The following is a 26,392-nucleotide window of genomic DNA, read 5'->3' as shown; positions in this document are numbered from 1 at the left end:
TAAAAAAAAAGATTTTTCTTTTCCATCCTTTTTAGTTGCTTTTAATTCATAGGGTTGCATTTCATATAGTGTAGGAATTCACCAAGTGATTTGAGCATCTTGATTTGACACACACTTAAAAATATTTTTAAGGGCAAAACCCCATAATCAAGATAAGGTGAGGGATTTTATCACCCTTTGCTTAGCCCAAAAATCACTAATTCCTCACTACACCACCCAAGCCTAATAAAACTCATTAGACGTTAGCCCCTAAGGATTCGAGCTCAATAAGGAACAAGAAATCCTTAAGTGAACCGGTTTAAGTTTTTTCAGATTAGTTGGTGTCTAAGGCAAGGTTTAGGGGTTGCGTAAAGCGCTCCGCAAGAAAAGAGGTACTTAATTGATCTTTGATCACCCTCTAGTACTATCTTTACCTGGCTAACTACATGGCTAAAACTTTGATCTTTTCACTGTAGGAGTTTTTGGTTAGGAGCTGGTCTAGTTGAGTTAGGCTAAACCCTAGAGTTAGAGTTGATTGAAAAGTGATTGTCTTGATTTGTTTTAGTTAGGATTTTTCTTTATCTTCTCATAAAAAAAAAACTAATTTTCTTTCTTTTCTTTAAGAAAAAAAATAAAAAAAAAATAAAAAAAAACATTTTGGTGTATGCAACAGTGGATTAGGGATAATACACATCGATTAATTCGCTTTGAACCAATCATAGAAATGGAGCATCCTAATCCACCCGTTCTTCATGATATGTGCTATCCCATTAGGAATGTAATCCCCTCATGCATTAGACTCCTCGAAACAAATGGAATAAGTTTTGAGCTTAGACCGCAATACATAAACATGCTTCCCAAATTCCTTGGTAATGAAACAGAAGACGCATATATTTTTATTTCGGAATTTGAGGAAGTGTGTATTATGATTAAAATGAGAGAATTAAATGAAGATGCGGTTAAGCTTAGATTTATTCCATTTGCTCTTAAGGATAAAGCTAAAAAATGGCTGTACAGCTTACCAACAAATTCCATCTCAACTTGGGATGAATTTGTCACCGTTTTTCTTAAGAAATTTTTTCCTATTCATAAAACGGTAAAACTTAGGAACAGCATTCAAAACTTAAAAATTATGTCACCGTTTTTCTTAAGAAATTTTTTCCTATTCATAAAACGGTAAAGCTTAGGAACAGCATTCAAAACTTTAAAATTATCCCGGGAGAACCTTTTTGGAAGTATTTTGACCGATTTAAAGATCTTCTCATCCAATGTCCTCATCACGGTTTAGAGAAATGGCGATTGTGCCAAATAATTTATGAGGGATTAGATTATTCTGCAAAAACTTCCTTAGAATCAATGTGCCACGGGGATTTTATGAGGAAAAATGCTGATGAAGCTTGGGAATTCTTGGAGAGTCTTTCTGAAAAAACAATGCAATGGGAACAGTGCGATGACAGGGTTTCATCAGTTCCCCATTCTAAGTCTAGTGGTCTTTCCTTGGAGTCAAACATTGCTTCTGAAGCGAAGATGGCGACAATTCTGCGGAGGTTAGAAGCCTTAGAAATTAAGGAACGAGCTCCAGCTCAACTCAATCATGTTTCTTTCCCAGGATGTACTCCTCACAATCCATATCAGGATAAACGTCTCAATGTCTTGGAAAGGGGTTTAGAAACCATAATTAAGGCCTCTACTCAAACCACGAATATGTTGACTCAAACATCTAGCACGTTGAATTCCTTCATGCAATCAACCGGACAAATGCTCAACTCCAACACTCAAGCTATAGCTAGATTAGAATCCCAACTTGGTCAACTAGCTAGTGCCGTGAGTGAAAGAGAGAAAGGAAAATTTCCGAGTCAACCCGTGGTCAACCCTAATAACACAGGATGCAGTTCATCCTATGAAGCTCAAGTGAATGCAATCCATTCACTTCGGTCAGGTAGACAGGTCGATAATCAAGTGAGAACTCCGCCAAGTCAAACTCTTGATCCTGTACAAATTCCTTCTCCTTCTCCTTCTGATGAATCTATTCAACAATCACTCCCCTCAGATGACCAAGAACCTGAACCCGAACCTGAGCCTGCTTTTGATAGATTTAGACCGGTTGCTCCCTTTCCAGATAGACTCAGGTCTAGGAAACACTCTCCTCAGGAGGAGAAAATCCTAGAGACATTCAAGCAGGTTAAGGTCAACATTCCTCTCTTAGATGTAATTGAACAAATTCCATCTTATGCTAAATTTTTAAAAGAATTGTGCACTAAGAAGAGGAGAATAAATGTTCCAAAGAAAGTCTTTTTAGCCGCCAATATCAGTGAAATGCTGTCAAATCCCATACCTTTGAAACGTAAAGATCCAGGTTCCCCCATCATTTCATGTATCATTGGTAATACTCACATTGATAAGGCGCTTTTAGACTTAGGGGCCAGTGTCAATTTGCTTTCATATTCAGTCTATCGGCAATTGGGTCTAGGTGTACTGAACCCAACCAAATGCACCTTACAGTTGGCTGATAGATCTGTCAAGGTCCCTATGGGTGAGTTAGAGGATGTTCTGATTAAGGTTGGAGATTTTATTTTTCCAGTAGATTTTGTAGTCTTGGAAACACAGCCTGTTTCCAATCCCAAAGGACAGACACATGTCATCTTAGGACGACCGTTCTTAGCCACTTCTAATGCTCTCATCAACTGTAGAACTGGTCAAATGAAGCTGTCCTTTGGGAATTTGACTGCTGATCTCAATATTTTTAATCCAGGGGACCAACCAAATAATCAGCCTCTAGAAATAAACTACATTCAGGAAAGATCAGAAGAAGAAGAAGAAGAAGAAGAGTCTGATTTGAGTTTTGAGGAAATTTTTGATGAAGAGTTAGAGTTTTTAGAAGAAGCAGATCAGGTCCTTGAGAATAATAAAACTGTGTTAAACATTTGCTGCTTTGAATTAAATTTTGAAGAACTCTTTCTTGATGAACTTAGATTCTTGGAGAATAATCAACAACCAAATTTTCAGAACTTCACAGAAGAATTGGTTGTTAGAAAACAAAACTTCACAGTACAAGAGTCTAAGTTCATTAAGAAATACAAAATGCATGACACCAATAATACCTACCTTACCTTGTTGCATGAATTACTGAACACCCCGATGAACACCCTGAAATGCTTAAAAATTCACATTATTGATTATATCATTCTAAATTTATTTAAAATCCGGGGAAGAATTTTCAGCAATAAGGTAGGATTCAATGTAGAACATGAACTCTTCATGTTGAATATTTCATTCTACATTGTTTATTTTGTTTATTTCAGAATAATAAAAAGAATTTATTCTTCTCTCACGTGAGAGTTTCTTGTTCAGTTTTAAAAAAAAAGGAAAAAAAGAAAAAAAAGAAAAAAAAAAGAAAAAGAAAAGAAAAGAAAAAAAAGAAAAAAAAAAGAAGAATAAATTTTTGTTTTCATCCTCCTCAGACCAAAGGTAATTGCAGATTTTTATCAGCGGACCAAATGTAAGTGCTTCACTTCTTATCTGCTTTACTTTATGCATCATAGAGTTTGCAATGAGGACAATGCAAAATTTAGGTGTGGGGGTGGGAATTAGTTATTTTTTCTCTTTATTTTATATTTTTAGTTATATTTTTGTTTTTTTTCCCTTTTTTTTAAAAAAAATTTAAAAATATCGTCACTTGCCAAATTGATAGAGTTATGTAATAATTGATTTGTTTGATAAATTTGAAATTTTCTAATCCCTAGTTGGTTATTTACTTAAGTTCACTTTTTATGATAACTCTAAATAAATTTTTTAAGAAATGATTTTCAAAGTAGTATACTTTACTTAAGCCTTAACTTGGACTTTTATTTAAAATAATGAAATTTTTGCATGCTTAACTTAGAGTTTGAAATAATTATTTTTTCAAAGTGTCTTGATTTACATATTTTCAAAATATATATACATATACAAAAAAAATTCAAAAGAAGAGTGCGAAAAATGGGCACCAAAAAGGAAAAAAAAAACTCTTTAATTCAAGGTGATTCTATCTTATTAAGCCTAAGCTGACCGAGTAATTAAGCCCAAGGAGTATTTCCATACTTAATGACCTAAGCCCATTTGGGTTGGGATCCATTGGCCCAAAACTCGTTAAATGGTCACTTAGAAAGCCCGTTAATGTAGAAAAAAGATCACCAAGGATGAAAGAGTTTTAAAAAAATAATAATAATAATAATAAAATAAAAAATAAAAAAATTTAATAAATATTTTTTAGTTGTATATATGGTCTTGGAAAATATTTTAAATCAAGCAACTTGAAAATTATTTAAAACAAATAGTTAGCATGTTCTTTTCAAAACTTTTAAATTAAATTTCTAAGTTTGGTTTGGTTTTGTATTGCTACAATGAGAAGATTTTCTTAAAAATATACCTTAGAGTTATTTATAAAAATGTTTTCTTGAGTGATAACTGGCTCCAATTAGATTATCTAAAAGTTATAAGATGAATTTAGTTATTTACTGACTTCTTTAATTTGGCAAGTTGACCGAATTTTGTGGGTATATTCACTGTAAACCCTCACGAGACTACAACTCGTCCACTAGGGTAACCTAGGGGTTTAAAGGCTTGTTGTATACGTTAAATACAACCACGATTCCTGCGAAAGTGAGTTAGGATTTTCTTTTTATTTTCTTTGCTAGAGGACTAGCAAAAGTTTAGGTGTGGGGGTATTTGATAATCATATTTTATTACAATTTTATACCCTCATTATCTATTTTATATGAATAAATATACCACTAATAATTATTTTTATCTTTTAATTGCAGGTTAATGAAGAATAAATCTCAAACTCTCATCTCTCAACAAAAACCCATTGATTAAATGAAGAAATGAAGCAAAGAAGCACATTGGAAAATCAATTTCCAAATTATCCAAAAGCCCAGAATGAAGTCGTGTAGCCTGTAGAAGCCGGAGAAAATCAAAAATCCAATATGAAAAGAAATCATATTCAAAATGGTTGGCCACAAAGAAACGACGATATCTCCTAATCCGGAAGGCGGAATTTAACATATAATATATGAAAATCGCCTATCTCGACGAGACGAAGCTATCCGTGAAATCAGAATTTGAAAATAATGGGCATCGATGTCGGCATCGATGTGGGCATCGATGCTGGCATCGATACCTACATCGATGCCTGCATCGATACCAGATCACTGTAGCGCGCGTCAATGGCTGATTTTGCTTGTCTTGGGGCTCAAGTTTGATCCAATGGCTCTCATTCACTGATGTTTACTATAAATAGGGGTAGAGAGTGAGGGGTTAGAGGTGTGAAAATTTTTGTAACTCCTTTTGGAGAGGAGGGCTACTCTTAATTGAGAAGGCCTTCCAAAATTGTAACTTTTTGTTGCAATTAATAATAATAATTTTTTCACCACTTTAAATATTTCTTCTCTTTGTTGGATGATGAAGATGGAGATGAAGAATTATTTAGAGGTTTGCATTTTCTTTCCTTTTTCTCTTTTATTTCCTTTTTATTGCTTATTAGTGTAGATTTATTTCTATGCTTGTAGTTTAGATTTTATTTTCTTGTTAAATAGCCAAGAGGATTTTGCACTATTTACACACCATTTTTTACTATCTCAATCTCTTCACAATCACATTCATTTATCACTCCTACTTGTCACGCACACAACATAAGAACCGATTTCATATTTTCTCCTACAAAACACCTTCCCCGTGGGATCGATATCTTAAATACTATAACTTGACACGGTTGTGCACTTGCAACCTTTTTGGTACATGTTTATGCCGCATCAATTGATAATACACTTTTTGTGAGAAAAAAGAAAAATGATTTTATTTTAGTTCAAATATATGTTAATGATATCATTTTTTGTGCTACTAATGAAACTTTGTGCAAGAACTTTTCTAAAGTTATGCAAGATCATTTTGAGATAAGTATGATGGGAGAGCTCACCTTCTTTCTCGGGCTCCAAGTCAAGCAAACTAAGGATGAGATATCTGTTTCTCAAAGCAAGTATGCTAGAGAATTGGTGAAGAAATTCGGATTGGAGAATTCTAAGCATGCACCAACTCCCATGAGGCAAGTATGCTAGAGAATTGGTGAAGAAATTCGGATTGGAGAATTCTAAGCATGCACCAACTCCCATGAGTACAAGTATCAAGCTTGATGCGGATCGGATTGGAGAATTCTAAGCATGCACCAACTCCCATGAGTACAAGTATCAAGCTTGATGCGGATGATAGTATTGAGGATGTAGACCAAAAACTATATTGAAGTATGATAGGTAGTCTTCTTTATCTTACCGCTAGTAGGCCCGATATCATGTTTAGTGTGTGTGCTTGTACACGTTTTCAAGCTTCTCCAAAAACGTCCTATTTGATTGCGGTTAAAAGGATTAATAAATATGTCAATGGTATAATTAATCTTGGTTTATTTTATCCAAAAAGCACATCTTTTGATCTTTATGGTTTTTATGATGCCGACTTTGCCGGTTGTAAGGTAGATCGCAAAAGTACGAGTAGTACATGCCAATTTTTAGGTAACTCTCTTGTCCTTGGGCTTCCAAGAAATAAAATTGTGTTGTATTGTCCACTACGGAAGCAGAATACATTGCCGCCGGCTTATGTTGTGCCTAGCTTTTATGGATGAAACAAAGTTTAGTTGACTATGATTTGTATTTTCAAAATACAAAAATCTTTTGTGATAACACTAGTGATATAAACATTTCAAAAAACTCCGTTTTGCACTCTAGAACCAAGCATATTGATGTGCGCCATCATTTCTTACACGATCATGTAGAGCGGTAAAATGTATCACTTGATTATATTGACACTAAATCTCAATTAGTAGACATCTTTCCCAAACCTCTTAGTGAAGAAGATTTTTGTCGCATAAGAAATGGTTTGGGTTTAAGCATTATGTAAAATGTTTTGCTTGTTTGCTTGGTTAGTTGAACTTCATATGTCGTGTTGCATGTTTATTATTTCATATACCCCATTTTGATGGTGACAAAGGGGGAGAGAAATATCATCATTTGTTCATAGATAGGGAGAGCTACTATCTATAAGTTATATTTATTTTGCTCCAATATAATGGTTGGTTGTCATCATCAAAAAGGAGGAGATTGTTAGCCCTTATATTTTGATGATGATTTATAACCACCATTATTGGTACTAATTTATTATTGAGTAATATTATAGATGATATAAATATCAAGCTAGTTAGTACCATTTATAGAGGATTGGATGGAATATGAACTACAACGACGATGTCTAAAGGAGAAGGAGGCAAAGTGATGAAACAATGTTTATCAAGAACACTAAGCGTAATGAGAAGCTTCATCAACTCTAAAGAATTATCAAGTATCAAGAAATATATTTCTATGTGAGAGATATTTGCTATTTTTTTCTCTCTAGTGCTAAAATGTAGGCAAGTAGCTATAGATTTTATTTGAAGCTATTGGGATATCACACTTTTCTCTCTAGTGCTAAAATGTAGGCAAGTAGCTATAGATTTTATTTGAAGCTATTGGGATATCACACACACATTTTCATACTCATATTTTTAGGCAAGTAGCTATAGATTTTATTTGAAGCTATTGGGATATCACACACACATTTTCATACTCATATTTTTGACAGTTTCATCAAAATATGGTTTTTCACAAGTATGAGGACCTATTCATAAAATTTCTTTTCAAAACAGTTTGTTTTTAGTGTTAAAAATATTTTACAAAGTTATACAATTTTTAGAAAAGATTTGAGTATTTTTACAAAATTTATAAAGTGTTAAAAAACTATTTTTAAACCAGTATCAGCCTGTGTCAGTTCACGGTCGACCGCTCCGGTGCATTTCCCTCAGGAGCTAGCAGAAACTTGTGCGGTTAACCGTGGCGGTCGACCGCCTCTATTACAGAGAGCTCGGGAACTCCTGCGGTCGACCGCCACGGTCGACCGATATGATTACAGAAACTTTCTGGAATTCTCACAGTCGGCCATAGACAAAACAAAAACTTTTTCTTAGCTTTGAAAACCTACGCGGTCGACCGCGAAATTCTCACAGTCAACCGCCGATCGCCCAACGGCTATTTTTTGTACAGAATCAGGAAATCTGTTTTATGGGATTTTAGGAGATTTGGTTATGGGTTTTGGCTGTTGTTCTTCTTCCTATTTAAACCCTCATATCCCCCTTCTTCAGAGCCATCCAAGCTCATTGTAAATCCCTGGTGTTTTGTTTACTGTTTTTAAAAGAGCCCAAATTTTCATTCCTGTTTTTTACTGTTTTCAAGTTCACATCCCAAGCTTCAAGTGTGATCTTTCTCCTTGCCATAAGGTTACTGTAAAGAGAGAGATTTTACATCATTTACTACTGTTGTGAGCTTGATCTCATAGAGGTCAATTGTGTGGTTGTGAGATCTCATGGAGATCGTTGTGTAGAAAAAGTTCCGGCTTCCAAACCGGGTTATGTAGTGGATTCTCCTCGAGAGTGGGGAACGGGGACGTAGGTCAGCGGACCGAACCTCGTGAACACATTGTGCGTCACTTGGATAACGATTTCTAATCTTATCTCATTTAATTTGGGTTTTTATTTTGTGGTGCATTGCTTTTCATTATTTTTATTGCATTATTATTGCTTTAAGACCCTAATCACACACACCCCCTCCTAGGGTCCAACACTTCTAAAATGAGCAAGTCGTCCCGATACTCAAATCCTTGATCAAGGCAAAAAAGATCAAGCTCCCAGAATCGATGTGACCTGAGGAGATGTTGAGAACGGATGATCCTAACTATTGTGTGTACCACAGGAGGGTTCATCATCCCACCTCTAAATGCTACACCTTGAAGGATAATATCCAAGCCTTACTGATTGCAGGAGTCTTTGCCCTTCAATCCTGATTTACAGCTATCGCTGGAGTAGGGGTAGTTTCGGTTTCTCTGCAAAACTATGTACTACCTCAACCTTTCTCTCTGACGGAGCCATGATGAACCAAAGCTCATCATAATACACTCCAAGGTGAGTCCGAAGTCAGACATGAGCATCTAGTCCCTTACTAAAATACTATCACGTTAATGATTACCTCTGATAGTCACTTCCTCCAAATTCTCTCGCCAATCCTCTCTAATAGGATGGTGGGACCACAAAACTATCATGTTAATAATTACCTCTAATAGTCACTTCCTTCAAATTCTCTCGTTAATCCTTTTCAATAGGATGATGGGACCATAAAATACTATCAAGTTAATGATTACCTCTGATTGTTAGTTTAGCCTAAACTTCTCTTACCAATTCTTTTCAATAGGATGGCGAGACCATAAAATACTATCAAGTTAATAATTACCTCTGATAGTCCCCCAGCTGAAAACAATTTGTTAAGTAGTGTTCTACCAAGCGATGAGCACCTACTTGTCACTCGATCAAGATAGTGATCTACCATGCGATGATTCACTGTCTGGTCTTTTCTGAACGTTCTATTTTTATACGAGTTGCCGTGCGAGCACTCTTTGGTCACGGAATTACCAAAATGTGGGTTAAGAAGAAGACAACTAAAACACAAGAATAATTTAGTTTGGCAAAGAAAAATACCTTCTCTAGATTATGAAGAATTAATTATTACAAATCTCTCACTCATAATCTCACTAGAATCGAGAACAACCTCTCAATCCTCTCTAAACCCTAATACAATAATTAGAATCTCTCTCTGATCTAAGATCTCATAGATCCTCACAATCTAAACGCTAATCCTTTTGATTAGGATCTCACTTAGACCTAAAACCCTTTAGATCTACATCTTGGCCTCTCCTCCTTTCTTCTTCTCTGATTTCTGATTTCTGATTTCTTAGAAACCCTAAAACAATCCTTTATATAGGTGTACAAACGTGGATGGCAATCTGATAAATAACCAAGCCCAAAACTAACAAGAATTCGTGTAAATAGAGTCCTTAACGAATCTGGGAAGCTCCGATGAGTCGACTCATGAACAGTTATGAGTCCACTCATGACCTCATATGAGTCGACTCATAACTAATGAGTCGACTGGTCAGAGACTTTTGCTAACAGGGTTTGAGTTCGTGAGTCGACTAATAAACTGATGAGTCAACCGAGTAGAAACTTTTAACAAAACGGCAAGGTTTCGTGAGTCGACTCATGATAGGCATGAGTCGACTCAACCTGATGAGTCGACTCATGTACATGTATAAGTCGACTTACGAGCTGAAAACTGGATTCTTCGAATCTGCTGCTCGTCGTCTCGTTCCACACTTCCACCTGCATTCCACTGTACTGTTTTACACCCCTATTCTCATGCTATTATGAGAATCATCTATCCTCAAGCTCCAATGAGGATCACGAAGCTCCCGAAGAGAAGATACACCCGTATCATGGGTCCCCTCTTTAGGAACTTGAAGTCACATTCAAGTTAGAACTTTTGCTGAGGAAACTCTCGAGCTCCTCCATCTTTTCTGCACCATATGGCCCTTCTAGGAACCTGGTCTCGACGTCCGATCGGAAACATCTCATCTATCCCGCGTGTCATCGTAATCACCTTTCGCCCCAAGTCGCAATCCTTTATCGATGGCTTTTCTGTAAGTCTAATGCACAGCGAGACAAACTTCTTGCTTGCATTCACTAGTCTCTTCGCTCGCGTCACCGTCCCCAAGCTTGTCTCTCTCGGAAGAGATGCCGAACGAAATATGAACTTTTCACCATCCTTAGTGAAGGTGTACTTCTGAGCCCGCCTCTCGTAGATCGCATATCTATCCTATAAGTACAGATTGCCCAGTATAATCTGACAAACATCCAATGGAACGATGTCGCACGTGACCTCGTCAATATACGACTCGTGGAGTGCAAATCTAACAGTGCATTGATCAACTACACTCAGTTTCTCCTCCTTCTGAATCCACCCTAATGGATAGGGCTTCGGACAGTTTCTCCTCCTTCTGAATCCACCCTAATGGATAGGGCTTCGGATGCTTGACCGTCTTCAGACCCAGTTTCTGAACCAATATCTCGGATATCAAATTCTTCTTGCTGTCCGAATCAACAATGGCATCAACCAAACTGGTCTTCACTTGCAACTTAAGAACAAAGAGTTGCTCTCTCGGGTCATCGTCCTCTTTCGTGGTCTGCTTCCCAGCCATAAGGTTGAGACTGTTGTTGGGCTCTGTCATCCCCAGGACTTCTTTCGGACCTTGAGCTATCATGTATGCCTTTTTTGGAGTCTCCCTTAGCCTTGTTGCCCTAGACTCGCCTCCCCTCTGTTTGGAGTCCCCTAGACTCGTTGCCCTTCTTTTGCTTGCCCTCGAGGGCAATAGCCTTCACGCTCGCCTCTGCAATTGATTCCACCATGAATAGATTCATCTCCTTTCGGATGTAATCACTTAATCCTGCCATATACTTCATAAATACAAAATATTCCTCTGTCGCAATGTTGAGGACCATCGCCTGCTGCTGGAACTCCGTGGTGTATTCTTGAACGGTTTGATTGACCCTTTGGAGCAAGTTGTACCACTTGTACTAACGCTCTTCAAGAAATCCCACCGGGTAGAACTGCTTCCTCAGTAACTCCTTAAACTTGTTCCACGACACCGCCTTCTTCTCCTGCTTGCAGTAGGATTTCCACCACGTCAACGCATGCCCTGAAAGCTTCAATGTCGCGAACACAATCTTTTCTTTTGACGAATAGCCATAAAGAATAAAATACGTCTCCATCCGCTCGATCCAGTCATCAAGCCTCTCGACGTCAACACTCCCATCATAAATAGGAATCTCCACCTTGAAGTCAATCTTCAAGTTCTGATAAGAATTCTTACCCCCTTGATGCAATGCAACCTTAACGGTCTCCTCCTCCTCGTCGGAATCTAAATCTACTCTTTTCACATCGGACTTAATAATTTTCTTCGAAGAAGATTCACCTTGTTTGCCACCTCCATGGATAAGACTGACGAGCTATGTGAGAGTCGAACCTATCATCTCGATCTGTTTCTCTAATGCATCAATCCTCGTGGAATTGTCTCCTTCAGCCATCTCCTTCCTCCTTCAAACCTGGACTCCTTCCAATAAAATAAGGACCTCACCAAGCTTATTGTATTGCGATCGAGTCAGGATCATACACAGAATGCCCCCTTCGCATGATCTGATTGCTCTGATACCAACTTGATATGAGTCGCCTTGCGAGCATCCTTTGGTCGCGGAATTACCAAAAGGTGAGTTGAGAAGAAGACAACTAAAACACAAGAACAATTCAGTTTGGCGAAGAAAAATACCTTTTCTAGATTATAAAGAATCAATTATTACAAATCTCACCCTCACAATCTCACTAGAATCGAGAACAACCTCTCAATGCTCTCTAAACCCTAATACAATGATTAGAATCTCTCTCTCTCTGATCTAAGATCTCATAGATCCTCACAATCTAAACCCTAATCCTTTTGATTAGGATCTCACTTAGACCTAAAACCCTTTAAATCTACATCTTAGCCTCTCCTCCTTTCTTCTCCTCTGATTTCTGATTTCTGATTTCTTAGAAACCCTAAAACAATCCTTTATATAGGTGTACAAATGTGGATGGAAATCTGGTAAATAACCAAGCCCAAAACTAACAGGAATTCGTGTAAATAGAGTCCTTAACGAATCTAGAAAGCTCCGATGAGTCGACTCATGAACAGTTATGAGTCGACTCATGACCTCATATGAGTCGACTCATAACTAATGAGTCGACTGGTCAGAGACTTTTGCTAACAAGACTTGAGTTCGTGAGTCGACTTATAAACTGATGAGTCGACCGAACAGAAACATTTGACAAAACGGCTGGGTATCGTGAGTCGACTCATGACAGGCATGAGTCAACTCAACCTGATGAGTCGACTCATGTACATGTATGAGTCGACTCACGAGCTAAAAACCGGATTCTTCGAATCTACTGCTCGTCGTCTCGTTTCACACTTCCACCTGCGTTTCACTGTATTGTTTTACACCCCTATTCTCATGCTATCATGAGAATCATCTATCCTCAAGATCCCATAAGGATCGCTAAGCTCCCGAAGAGATGATAGGGTTTTGTATCATATTTCCTTAGAATGATCGAAAATAGTGACCTATCATGCGATGTATCATTATTCTAATCATAGTCGTTATACTCCTATGTCACTGAACGACTTGATTATCTCTATATCGTCATTCCTACTGATGACGTTGTTTCCAAATAGTAGCCTATCATGCGATGTGCCTCTATTTCAATCACAGTCGTTATACTCCTATGTCACTAAACGACTTGATTATCTCTATATTGTCATTCCTACCGATGACGTTATTTTCAAATAGTGGTCTACCATGCAATTTGCCTCTATTTCAATCACAGTCGTTATACTCCCATGTCACTGAACGACTTGATTTCACTTGCCAAGTAGTGTTCTATCATGCGATGAGTACCTACTTATCATTCGATCAGGATAGTGATCTACCATGCAATGATTCGCTATCTGATCTTTACTGAACATTCTATCTCCTTAGAACGGTCAAAAATAGTATTCTACCATGTGATGTGTCGCTATTCTAATCACAATCGTTATACGTTCATAGTACTGAACGACTTGATTACCTCCGCACCATCATTCCTGCAACTAACGTTGTTCGTTGATAGTGGTCTACCAAGCGATGAGCCCCTATCTTCCCCCTTATTTTCAAATAGTGACTTACAATACGATGAGTCACTATTCATCAATGGTACCACATCTTCCAAGCGGGCCTCCCATGCGATGAGCCCCACTTTTAAAATACCAAGTTGAGTTGTTATACTGAACGACACAACCAAACTCTAACACTTAATCCAACGCCTTGAATGGCTAAGGATAGAGGAGAAATCTTAGCATTAAGCCTAAGAGAAACTCATCGATAACTTACCATGCTAAGGTCAAAAGTATGGATAGTCCAACTCAAACGACAGTTGGTAAAGACACGTCAAGTCCGTTGATAGCTGAGGGTTTGCTAAAAATCCTAGATGGCGATCATTAGTTACGTCTGAAGAGTTCAACTTTACTAGAATAGACAAGTTCACTGGAAGGCTCCTCGTTTCATCTGAATAGTGCTCATTTTGTAGGCCTTAAGATCCAAAGTATTTCAGACCCCATGCAACCTGCTTTGGGTCTAAAAACTTTAAAAGAGGTTTTGTAGACAATAAAAATTATCTTAATTCCTAGCAAAGAAGCTCAAAACTGATAAAAACAATATCTCTCAAACCGTAAGGAATTTGACGAAACAGACAGGAGCAAACCGAACCCTTTGGGGTTGGTTTGGTTGGCTTCATCTCGTCGAGATAGTCGATTTTCATATATAATTCGTCCAATTCCGACTTACGGTTTGAAAGTTATTGAAAAGACCCTAGAGAGGGGGTGAATAGGGTTATTGCTAATCTTATTAGATGTTAATGTCGATTAAAACTTATTAACAAATTATTTTTGTAAGATAGATATACAATGTGATATGAGCAAGAATATAAACATAAGAGAAAATAAACAAGAGTGATAGTGTAAACAAATAGTGGACACAAAGAGCAATCCAAACACAATAATATGATCACGGAGTTCGGACCTTCTGTCCTACATCTCCACTCCCCACTCCTGAGGAGAAATCCACTATCGACACACCTGGTTTGAAAGCCGGAACTTCTCTACACACTCGGTTTTCTAGCTCACCGAAAACTCTACAAGTCACTCACAATGTACATACACAAACTACAAGCTCAAGTGTTGGTCCTCACGTATCGCCTCCCTCAAGTGCTCGGCTTTACTACCTCTCTCTAGGCTTTACTACCGATGCCACTCCTCTTGGTATCGACTACGTCCTCACCACACACTCTTCTCTGTGTAAATGTGTATTACAAAGTGATACTATCACAATAAGGCTCAATTACAAGATTTGTTCTCTATAATAGATGAGAACACAATTTTGGCTCTCAAGGTTACACTCACCACAATCCTAAATTATACAATATGTGAAAATACTTAATCTCAATGGTTGTGTGTGTAAGCAATGAGAAAATAAAATCAAACTCGATTAAAATCTAGCAAATATAAATATGACAATGTAAATATAAACAAGCTAGATAAATAAGTTGAGAAAACTTCTCTAGAACAAGAGAGATGGAGATGTGAAATGGAATGCTCAAACCAAAGATGATCTCCTCTTCTTGTGAAACAATCTTCACAAAACCAATTTCGTAAACACTTAAACAAAACTTAAACCACCCTTAAAACTTGTTTTCAAACTCTCTTTTTCTTAGTTCAAAAATGAAATAGAATTGGGTATATATAGGATGAAGAAACAAAGCCCAAAACCCAAGTGAAACCAAGCAAAAAGACAAAAAAAATGGAAACTAAAAATATAGTCGTTACAAGCCATCAGTCGACTGACGAGTTAGATCAGTCGACTGATGAGCTGACCGTTATAGGTAGCTAACAGTTCATCGGTCGAATGATGAGCATGGTTAGTTGACTGATGACCTCATCAGTCGACTGGTCAGTCGACCAAATAAGTAACATAAACTTTTGATGATTGCAGGCAGTTTCATCAGTCGACTGATAAAAAACCACTTAGTCGACTGATAACATATTATCAGCCTGGATTAAATAGTAAAAACGAAATTCAAACCTCTTTTAAAAATATCAAATAAATTCAGAAAATATAAAACTTTAAGAAATGATTGTAAACATGATAATGAACATGTTACAAAAAAAAATTTAATTTGCATTCACCATTTGTAAAATCTCATCGTTTTGCAAAATCACATAAATATGAACATGTTGAAAACTTGATTTTGCCATAATGACTTAAACAAAACTTTAAAACACTTTAGAATAGATTTATAGACTTATATAAGATATGAAAATAGTATAAATAAGTCTTCAATCCATAAACATAATATTTTGCAAATTCAATAGAATATGAAACATATAAATGTGAAAATAAAGATTGTTTGCAGAGAAAATTGTTTGATTCATTGCAGGATTCATTACAAACTTCAGACGTTTACAACGAAAACAAAAAATTAGTCTTTTTATAAGACCTTTACACAATGAAAACAAAAAAAATACAATTCTCTTCAAACAGCGCAGAGATCGTTTATCGGTCTTCTGCTTGCGTGGGATCTTGGCCTGTGACGGGGACGTTGATATCCGTAGACCACCGTCGATCAGATCTAATTGCTGAAGAATTGGGTAGAACTTCGTCGATTCGCGAAGGAATCAAGAAGCCGTAGCGCTTATCTCGGCAACAGTGAGATAATTGCTCTTCTTATGATCACCACAACGGGGTAACCTTAAGGGACGAATACGAGAACTGCAGATCTGACGATCTCTTCTTCTTTATGCTGACGAACTCGATCAGATCTCTACTCCTCCTCCTCTCTGAAATTCGTGCACTTTTGATCTTCAATCTGGCAGGGCTTCGCCAAAGCTCGAGAATTCCAGATCTGAAAAAATGAAGGCCATGGGGCTGTATTTATAGGCTCCGGGAAATCCTGGCGGTTAAAACCGCATAACCATCAAAAATCTGATTTTTTTAGGGCCCAGGACACCCTTGGGTGTCTCAGCGTGTATCTCAGCTTTGGACGAGACACCTTGGGGTGTCTCGGTTGGGCCGAGACACCTCGGGGTGTCTTAGCTTAGACTGATGAGACAGTCCGTTTTACACGCTTGTCCATTTCCACCATAACTTCTTCATCCGAACTCGGATTTGAGTGATTCTAAGTGCGTTAGAAAGCCAGCGAGGAGATCTACAAGATCCTATAATTGAATCATGTGGAGTGGATGGGACATGGAAGGAATTTTGTCTTTTGTAAGCGACACGAGGCTCCCGATCAGTTCGTATCCTCGTTATTCTGAAACTCTGTTGCTTCACGTACTTCATGCACTTGTCGACGTCAAATGAGCTTCTATGACTTGGATAGTAATGTTCATCGTCTTCTCTTAGCTTCGAGCTATTCGTGGAGACCTATAGGCAATTTTCAACGCCTACAGATACCCCCTCCAAAGCGTTTCAGTCTCGTTTCTTTTATAGAAGAGGCTGGAATGCTTTGGATGTGATCGGTCCAGCCTTTGGTCTGCGTACAGGACCTGTAGTTAGCTTCAATTCTTGACTCCTTCAATTTTCAATCTATTCGATGTTTTGACGAATAGCTGAAGTTCTTCTGGCGCTGCGTTTATTGTCTGTCCGTCGTTGAAGTCTCGAATCTAAAACTGATGAGTTGAGTTTGGCTCGTGTCGTTGAGTTGACTTAGAACTGACTATCTCCGTCACATCGTGCTGACTTAGGGTTTTAGATCGCTGTACGTTGACTTTTTGTTATAACGCGTTGACCACCATTGACTCATGGGTTTAAATCGTAGAACGTTGACTTTTTCATTGCAACGCGTTGACCTAGGGTTGCGCATTGACCGGCGTTGACCTAGGGTTTCGGATCTCCCAATGTTAACATAGTTTATACTTGTACGTTTGCTGGAGTATACACAGTTTAAGCTCTTAAGGTATTGGAGCATGACGGTCCCAACAATTAGGGCTGCAGGACCAACTGTTAAAGCTGATTCGTCTGCAGATATAGATCTTATTCCAAAATTGTTGAATGCTCGAGTCACGAGACCAGTTAATAAAGCTGGTGCGTCAATGACTTTTGCATATATATGATTTTTGGCAAACCCTCAGCCCTCAACGGATTTGACGTGCCTTTACCGATTACCGATTGAGTCGGGCTAGCATGCAGATTGTTTAAATCCGTTCTGCATGTAACGTTGTGCTAGTTAACTCTTTTAGTTCTACGATATTAAATACGTAGACTTCGTCTTTCTTACTGGAATAGACTACCCGGCGACGTGTGTTAGACATAGACTTAGGATTTTTGGCCAATCCTCAGCCATCAATGGATTTGACGTGCCTTTACCGATTATCGTTTGAATCGGGATTGCATGCGGATTGTTTAAGTCCGTTCCACATGTGACGTTGTGCTAAGAGAGTTAACGCTCTTAGTGCTATGATATTGAATACGTAGGCTTCGTCTTTCTTACGGGAATAGACTACCCGGCAACGCGTGTTAGGCGCTGACTTATCCCTATTTAGGCTTCGGGATAAAATTCTCCAGACTGGAATTCTGATGTCTTCTTCAATCGATGAAAGACTAAACCGACAATGCGTGTTAGGCGTTGACTTATCGCTACTTAGGATTCAGGATAAAATTCCCCGCGCGTGTAAGGCATGGATTATGGTGTTATTAATAACAACCTGTCACAATGTCAAATATGTGGGCTTTATTCTTTTTTACGGTTAAGAACTAACCGGCAACACGGATTAAGCGCTGACTTATCCCTACTTAGGCTTCAGGATAAAATACCCCAGACTAGATTATGGTGACTTTTTCAATCGGTGAAAGACTAAACCGGCAACGCGTGTCAGGTGTTGACTTATCCCTGCTCAGGATTCGGGATAAAATTCCTCGTACCTGTGAGGCACGGATTTTAGGAGTTGAAAAAGTGGTGTCTTCTCTTGGGGCAAAGACGAACCCGAAATGGGAGAGAAAGAATTTTATATTCTATCTTCCAACACTGAAGAGGAAGAATTTTATATTCTATCTCCAGTTGGAAAGGAGACTCGAGGTGGGATCTCTACCCCCAGAATCTGGAAAGGTGAAACTAGGAGTGGGATCTCCACTCCGAGAATCGAAAAGATTCGGATAACCCTAACTGTCGGAAGGTTTGATTACCGAACTAAAGATGAATTTCTTGTTTATCGAGAGTGAATTATGGTTTTGGTCCTAACTGTAGGAAGGTTTGACCAAGCGGGAGTTTGAGATGACCCTAACTGTAGGAAGGTTTGATCACTCGATTTGAAAGTGGACCTCTCCTTCATTGGAGGAATCGAGAGGGGATTTTGGTTTTGGCCCTAACTGTAGGAAGGTTTGATCGAGTGGGATGTTTGAGACGATCCTAACTGTAGGAAGGTTTGATCACTTGATTTATGGATCTCTCGTTCATTGGAGGAATCGAGAGGAGATTTTGGTTGTGGTCCTAACTATAAGAGGGTTTGACCAGGTAAACAGTGGGAGTGTGAGTACAAATCATAGTAGGGGTGTTGACTTGTACAAATCACTCAGTAGAGGTTCTTAGTGTCAAGTGATAAGGACTTAACACGAAGGGGTTTGACAATTCGTCAAAGATTGACAGATGAAAATTTCAAGCATTATATCCGGACTCTAACCATAAAAGTGTTGAGTGCACGAACATAGCGAAAGTTTGAATGAATTAAACCGGAAAGAATTTCGGTGATTGATAATTACATTTTTATTACAATGTTATACCCTCATTATCTATTTTATATGAATAAATATACCACTAATAATTGCTTTTATTTTTAATTACAGGTTAATGAAGAATAAATCCCAAAAATCCCATCTCTCAACAAAGGCCTTGAGTAATGAAGAAATAAGAGAAATTCAAATAATTGAATTTTAAAAGGCCCAAAGAATTAGAATGGACTTGAATGCAAAGAGTGAAATGAATTGGGCTTTTATGCAAAAGATTACGAAATGGAGACTTGATTGCAGTTGAATTGATTTTGAAAATCAAGGAAAGAGGACTGGACATGGGCTTAAGATTTTAATCAAATGAAATGGACTAGAATGGGCCGGAGGCTTGGACTTGATTTTCTTTTGAAAATCAAGTGAATTTCATGTCCGGCTGCTGATGGAGATAGAAGAATGGGCCGGAGGCTTGGACTTGATTTTCTTTTGAAAATCAAGTGAATTTCATGTCCGGCTGCTGATGGAGATAGAAGAATGGGCCGGTGCTGCAATTTTGATTTGGAAAATCATTGTGGGCCGAAATAGCTGCAGACTTGGGATTTGCTAATGGACTTTGTGTTGTAATTGTGCAAAATCAAATGAATGGGCCGGAGACTTGAAGACCGGACCTGCAGCAACATTTGTTTTAACAATCAAGCTCCGGACTTGGATGCAAGGATGTGTTGCTGCATATTTGATAATCACAAAATCAAATGATGGGCTGATGCAGTTGGATCAAACATCAAATGGGCCGGTCTTGTCTTGGGTGTTTTCTTTTTCCTTTGAATCAAATGAATCTTCATTAAGTGGGCCGAAAATCAATTTGGATTCTCATGCCAATGGGCCAAACTTGATCAATTGATGGGCTGCAGAAAATTAAATTCGAAATTCAAATCATATGGGCTAGAGAAGAACAAAAAGCAAACTCTTCACTAACAAATTCAAAGGTGGAGATTGTTACTTGGGGCTCAAGACAAATCCAATGGCTCATATTCATTGAAGATTACTATAAATAGGGGTAGAGAGTGAGGGGTTATTTGAAGGGCTACTCTTAATTGAGAAGGCCTTCCAAAATTATAACTTTTTATTACAATTAATAATAATAATTTTCAATTTTATTTTGTAGTTTAGATTTTGCACTTTATTTTGTAGTTAGATTTTAATTTCTTATACTATTCACCTTGAGGCTAGAACCCTCTTGGGTTTAGTTTTTCTTTTTATTTATTTTTATTTTGTTTGATTTGCCTTTAGGCTAGAACCCTCTAGGGAATCACCCTTTTCTAAGAAGTGGGTTTAATTTTAGATTACCCATATCTATAATTGAATCCACCATCTTTAATTTCTTGCATTTTCTTTTATTCTAGAAATTTGTTCTTTACTCTTGAATTTCTTATTTGTTTCTTGATTTTATTTATTTTTCCTTCTCACCTTATTGTTCATACTCACTCTCATTTACACTTTGCACCTATTACACACCACTTTCACTCTCTCAATCTCTTCACAATCACATTCACTCATCAATCTTATTTGTCACGCACACAACATAAGAACCGATTTTATATTTTCTCCTACAAAACACCTTCCTCGTAGGATCGATATCTTAAATACTATAACTTGATAAATTGTGCACTTGCAATTTTGGTACATAATTATGCCGCATCAGTGATCCCACCGTCAGTTAGTCTGATCGGTGGGGGATTTTTGTGGTGGAAGACTGTGAGTCGTCAAACACCAATAGGACTTTTGTGAGGGAAGATTGATCCAACGAAGTGATCGAATCTTGTCTCAGCAAAAGAGTGTTTGGAAATCACGGTGGGCTTAGTGTTTATCACTTTATTTGTAATGATCGGGTTATCCCTAAGAAGATTACATGTAAAAAAGTTCTTCCAGGAACTTCCCGTTATATGAATCATCCACCCCCAGCTTCCTTCGCGAAACTGGGTCTAACATCATACTGAGTTACATGACCGGGTTATCCTTAAGAATATTAGCGTAACATTCTCCAGGAACTTCCCGTCAAGAGTGGGAAACAGTTTAGACTCATATACCTATTGGAGTATCAGGGAGAAGTTTAACCTCATATACCGGTTGGAGGATTGAGAAGCAGTTTATACTCGTATACTCTTTGGAGTGTTGCCGTTCTCGTTTGGCTTATCCTAGCATTATGATGCTGGCTTCAACCAAAGTCTGGATGTTATTCTTTAAAGTAAAGCAAGCCTTGGTGGGATGAAGGATCCTCCTGTGGTACGCGCAGTACTTCGGATCCACAGTATTGTCAGCTTCCTCCTGATTCGTGATGGATGGCAACTTGATCTTGTTGTTTTCGAGAAGGGTCTCGAAGATGGCTGGAACGTCTTCGTCCTTGAATGAGTACTCTTTTTGAAGCCTCGGATTTGAAGTCTTCTGCTGTCTTCGGAGCTGCTGTTGCGATGTTTGATTAGCGTCAACAACTACTATAGGTGCCTTCCCTTCATCATGGGAAATAAGACTCGAATTCAAAGGGTTGGCCATCAGTTGGATTCTTTCGACCTTCCTCCTTCTGAGGAAGCGTTCAGCCTGCTCTCCGCGCACCTTCAAATCTTTCCAGGTATTGAACAGCTCTACTCCCATAACGTCCAAGATATTAATAGACAAGTTGTTATGACAGGTCTGCAAGACGAATTCCTTTGTGATGGGATCCTTGCAGTTCATTGCCTGATTACGGAAGTGTTTGATGAAGGTATCCACTGACTCTCCGTCTTTTTTTTCTCATCGAAGAGTGTCCTGATCGACACTTTGGCGTCATCATCGAAGAAATGAGCGAGGAACATGCTCTCCAGGTCCTCCCAACTGTTGATGCTTCCGGGCTTAAGACGGCGGTACCAATCGAAGGCAGGCCCGCGAAGGGTGCCAATGAATGACCGCACTATCAAGGGATTGTTGCCAGAAATTATTCCCAAATGAGACTTAAAATATATTAAGTGCTGAGTAGGGGAACCATTTCCGTCAAACGGCGTAAAGTTGATCAAGTTGAACTTTGCCAGATATGGGATCGAATCCCACTTTCTTGGGTAGGGAGATGGAATACCGGTCCTTTTTATCCCCTGAACAGACATCAGCGCGTTGATTTTGCTCTCGAGGTCCTTTATTTTATCGTCCTCGTCTGTATCAGATCTTGGACGATTCCTGAGAGGAATAATGGGGCTACCCCCAGCATTATCATCTTTGGTGGAACCACCCCTAGTATTGTTGTCCTTAGTGGGACCACCCCCAGCATTCTGGTCAATGGGAGGGTCATCAGCCTTAAGGTGTTCATCCGTATCTGAATCGCTATCTGTTTGATTAGCATTGTTGCGATGGCTGGATTCACCGTATTGATTGGACAGAGCCCGAATTTGTTGGTCATGCTCTTCCCTCATTCGTAGCATAGCCATTTCCATTTATTGGACAGAGCCCGAATTTGTTGGTCATGCTCTTCCCTCATTCGTAGCATAGCCATTTCCATTTCGATTTTGAATGCCTTTTTCTGCTTGGCCAAGGCATCCTCAACCATTTTGGCTACTTCCTCGGTGTTAATCATAAACACTTCACGGGATTGTCTCGGACTGGATACCGTATTATCAGAAGCGATTGCCGAGTTAGCATCTGATGCTTCATCATCCGAGGATAACCCTCTCTGCATTCTCTGATAATCCCTTTGTCTAATAGTTCCTGATCGTAACCAGGTTAGACGATGCGATATAAGCGGATCAGAGTTAGAAGGTCAAATCGATTTCCCCTTATCAACCATATTGATGGTAACCTCTGGGGGTTCGTCACCTTGAACGACCGATCGTTTCTTACGGAGACGCTTTGGATTGGACTTTACCTTTTCGTTGGAGGTCCTCTCAAATACCGAGACCCTCTGCGGAGTAGTCTTGGGACAGCTACACGCTGATAATACTGCCCTGATAAATTTGGTACACGAACAGTGAGAGTCCGCTTCCCAGGTACTTCTCTTTCGAAATTTATTCATACCCCCAGCCTGATAGTACAACTCATCGACGTTGCGGTCAGAGCAACCTATCGGCTGTTTACATGAATTCTCAGGTATAACGCATTCTTCTGTCTGACGCGTTTTCATCTGAGTAAACATCACCTTGTTGGCGTCTACAGGAGTCACACGCTTGGAATCACACCTTTGTGAGGGTGAAACCTTAACGGGCTCCTGGTTTTCTACACGCACCCCCAAACGGGCCGTTGTAGAAATCAATTTGTTAGGAGGTCGCGTACGACCCCCAGTCCGGATGTTTGCTCGAAGCTCCTTCAACGGTCTCAAGCTTTCCTTAACAGGCGCTTTTCCTTGATCCTCGGGTAGAAAACTGATGTGATCCTTCAATGGGACTCTAGATTTGGGGAGATCCATGCTGTCATAGGGCTTTACCGGAGGTGCGGGAGCAATAGGAGCGGGATCTGGAGTTGACAAAGGCCGAAAAGCAGCTTCGGATGCTTTTGCCTTAGGCACTGATTTGACCTTTGGCATCCAAACTTGCTTAGATCTTGGTGGCTTTTTGACCACCTTTCCTTTCTGTAACTCCTGTGCATTCCGTACAAGGATCCCCGTCTGCGCTAATAGTGTGTGGTGCTTATGGATACGCTCCTCAAGAGTTGAACGAGTTCGTTTGTCACGAACTCATTCGTTAGTAAGTGGTTGTGAGGATGCTCCCAAAGCCGGTTGCTGGAACACTTTGCGCCTTCTGAGTTTCAGATCCGCATCATAAAAGATCTCGTCAACAGGTTCCAAAGCCTTGGCAAATTAACGCGCGAGATGTTGACGGCACCTTTGACGAGCCCTCTTCGTCAGCACTGGTGCACTTTCAATGGGCAACTCCTTGACTTTTTAGGAGTTGTCACGAACGTTGGATCTGATTTCTTTGGAAGCCGGAGAGGAATCTTCCATTGCATTTGGGTTCAGATCATCAGCCTTGGTTTTTGGATCTGAAGTCACGTTCTTCGCGGCAGCGGTTTTCCTGCGTTTGCAAGAGGGAGATATGGAGGAGAAGGAGGAAATATATTCCTCGAATTTCTACTGGTCGAATTCGTATTCGACCTCTTCGAACACCGGGATCTTGATCGTCGGCTGCGGCACGACAGCCTCGGCAGCGAGGCTGTTGTCTCCCACTGTGGTCGCCAGCTCGTTTGCGGAGAAAATTGTTTGATTCATTGCGGTGTTCATTACAAACTTCAGACGTTTACAACGAAAACAAAAATTAGTCTTTTTATAAGACCTTTACACAATGAAAACAAAAAATACAATAATTCTCTTCAAACAGCACAGAGATCGTTTATCGGTCTTCTGCTTGCGTGGGATCTTGGCCTGTGACGGAGACGTTGATATCCGTGAACCACCGTCGATCAGATCTAATTGCTGAAGAATTGGACAGAACTTCGTCGATTCGCGAAGGAATCAAGAAGCCGTAGCGCTTATCTCGGCAACAGCGAGATAATTGCTCTTCTTAAGATCACCACAACGGGGTAATCTTAAGGGACGAATATGAGAACTACAGATCTGACGAGCTCTTCTTCTTTATGCTGACGAACTCGATCAGATCTCTACTCCTCCTCCTCTCTGAAATTCGTGCACTTTTGATCTTCAATCCGGCAGGGCTTCGTCAACGCTCGAGAATTCCAGATCCAAAAAAATGAAGGCCCTGGGGCTGTATTTATAGGCTCCGGAGAATCCAGGCGGTTAAAACCGCATAACCATTAAAAATCTGATTTTTTTTTTTAGGGCCCAGGACACCCTTGGGTGTCTCAGTGAAGACGAGACACCCTTGGGTGTCTCGGCCTCGGCCGAGACACCTTAGGGTGTCTCAGCTTTGGCCGAGACACCTTGGGGTGTCTCGGTTGGGCCGAGACACCTCGGGGTGTCTTAGTTTAGGCTGAGACAGTCCGTTTTGCACGCTTGTCTATTTTCGCCATAACTTCTTCATCCGAACTCGGATTTGAGTGATTCAAAGTTCGTTGGAAAGCTGACGAGGAGATCTATAAGATCCCATAATTGAATCATTTGTGGAGTGGATGGGACATGGAAGGAATTTCTTCTTTTGTAAGCGACACGAGGCTCCCGGTCAGTTCGTATCCTCGTTATTCTGAAACTCCGTTGCTTCATGTACTTCATGTACTTGTCGACATCAAATGAGCTTCTGTGACTTGGATAGTAATGTTCATCGTCTTCTCTTAGCTTCGAGCTATTCGTGGAGACCTATAGGCAATTTTCGACGCCTACAAAGATATATATTGCTTCATATTTATATAGCTAAACCAAAACAACTTATCCACATAGAAAATAAATAAGTATTATATATCTATTTGTTTGTAAAAACTTTTGTGGATAAAACACATAAACCATTAAATTGTGTGTGTATAATATCGAGCTTAATGTATCAACACATAAAGTATAAACCTAAAACTAATTTACCCAAGCTATGAGATCTTCAATATGCTTGACTTAGTTGCGGATGAAGCTTGATCTTGAATATGACTTGATTTACAATGGCTTCATTCCAATATTCTGCCAACCTCCATTTGATGTGATCTTTGTGGCGCAATTCCACCCATCCCCCTACAGGATATTTATGTAGATTACCTAACAAAATAAATACAAACACTCGACACACATTGTTAGGAATTGTTTGTGATCATCAAAACAAGATTAGGGAGTAGGCTCATAAACATGAGACCTAACAAGGCTAATAGTTATGACCAGTTCTTCGCAGCATGTTTTGAAGCCCACCTGTAAGACTAGACTTCGCCTGAACATTGAAGTTTGCCTGCAATGCTAAGTTCACCTGACAATTTAGCTCACCTGAACTGATTGAAGCTCGCCTGACAGCTTCACCTACGAGGTTCGCCAAGCAGCGAAGCTCGACATCAGAAGATGAGGTTTGCCATGTAGCGAGGCTCAACATCAAAAGATGAGGTTCGCCACACAGCGAAGCTGGACATGAAAAGATGAGGTTCGCTGCATCACGAAGCTCGACATCAAAGTTCATCACTGTGGACAAAGCTACTCTAGAAGAAGAAGCTTATCATTGAAGAAAAGGTTCGAAGCTCATCATTGGAAACGAG

Source organism: Asparagus officinalis, chromosome 10, assembly GCF_001876935.1.
Source record: "Asparagus officinalis chromosome 10, Aspof.V1, whole genome shotgun sequence".
Lineage (NCBI taxonomy): Eukaryota > Viridiplantae > Streptophyta > Magnoliopsida > Asparagales > Asparagaceae > Asparagus > Asparagus officinalis.
Note: the sequence above shows the minus strand (reverse complement) of the source record.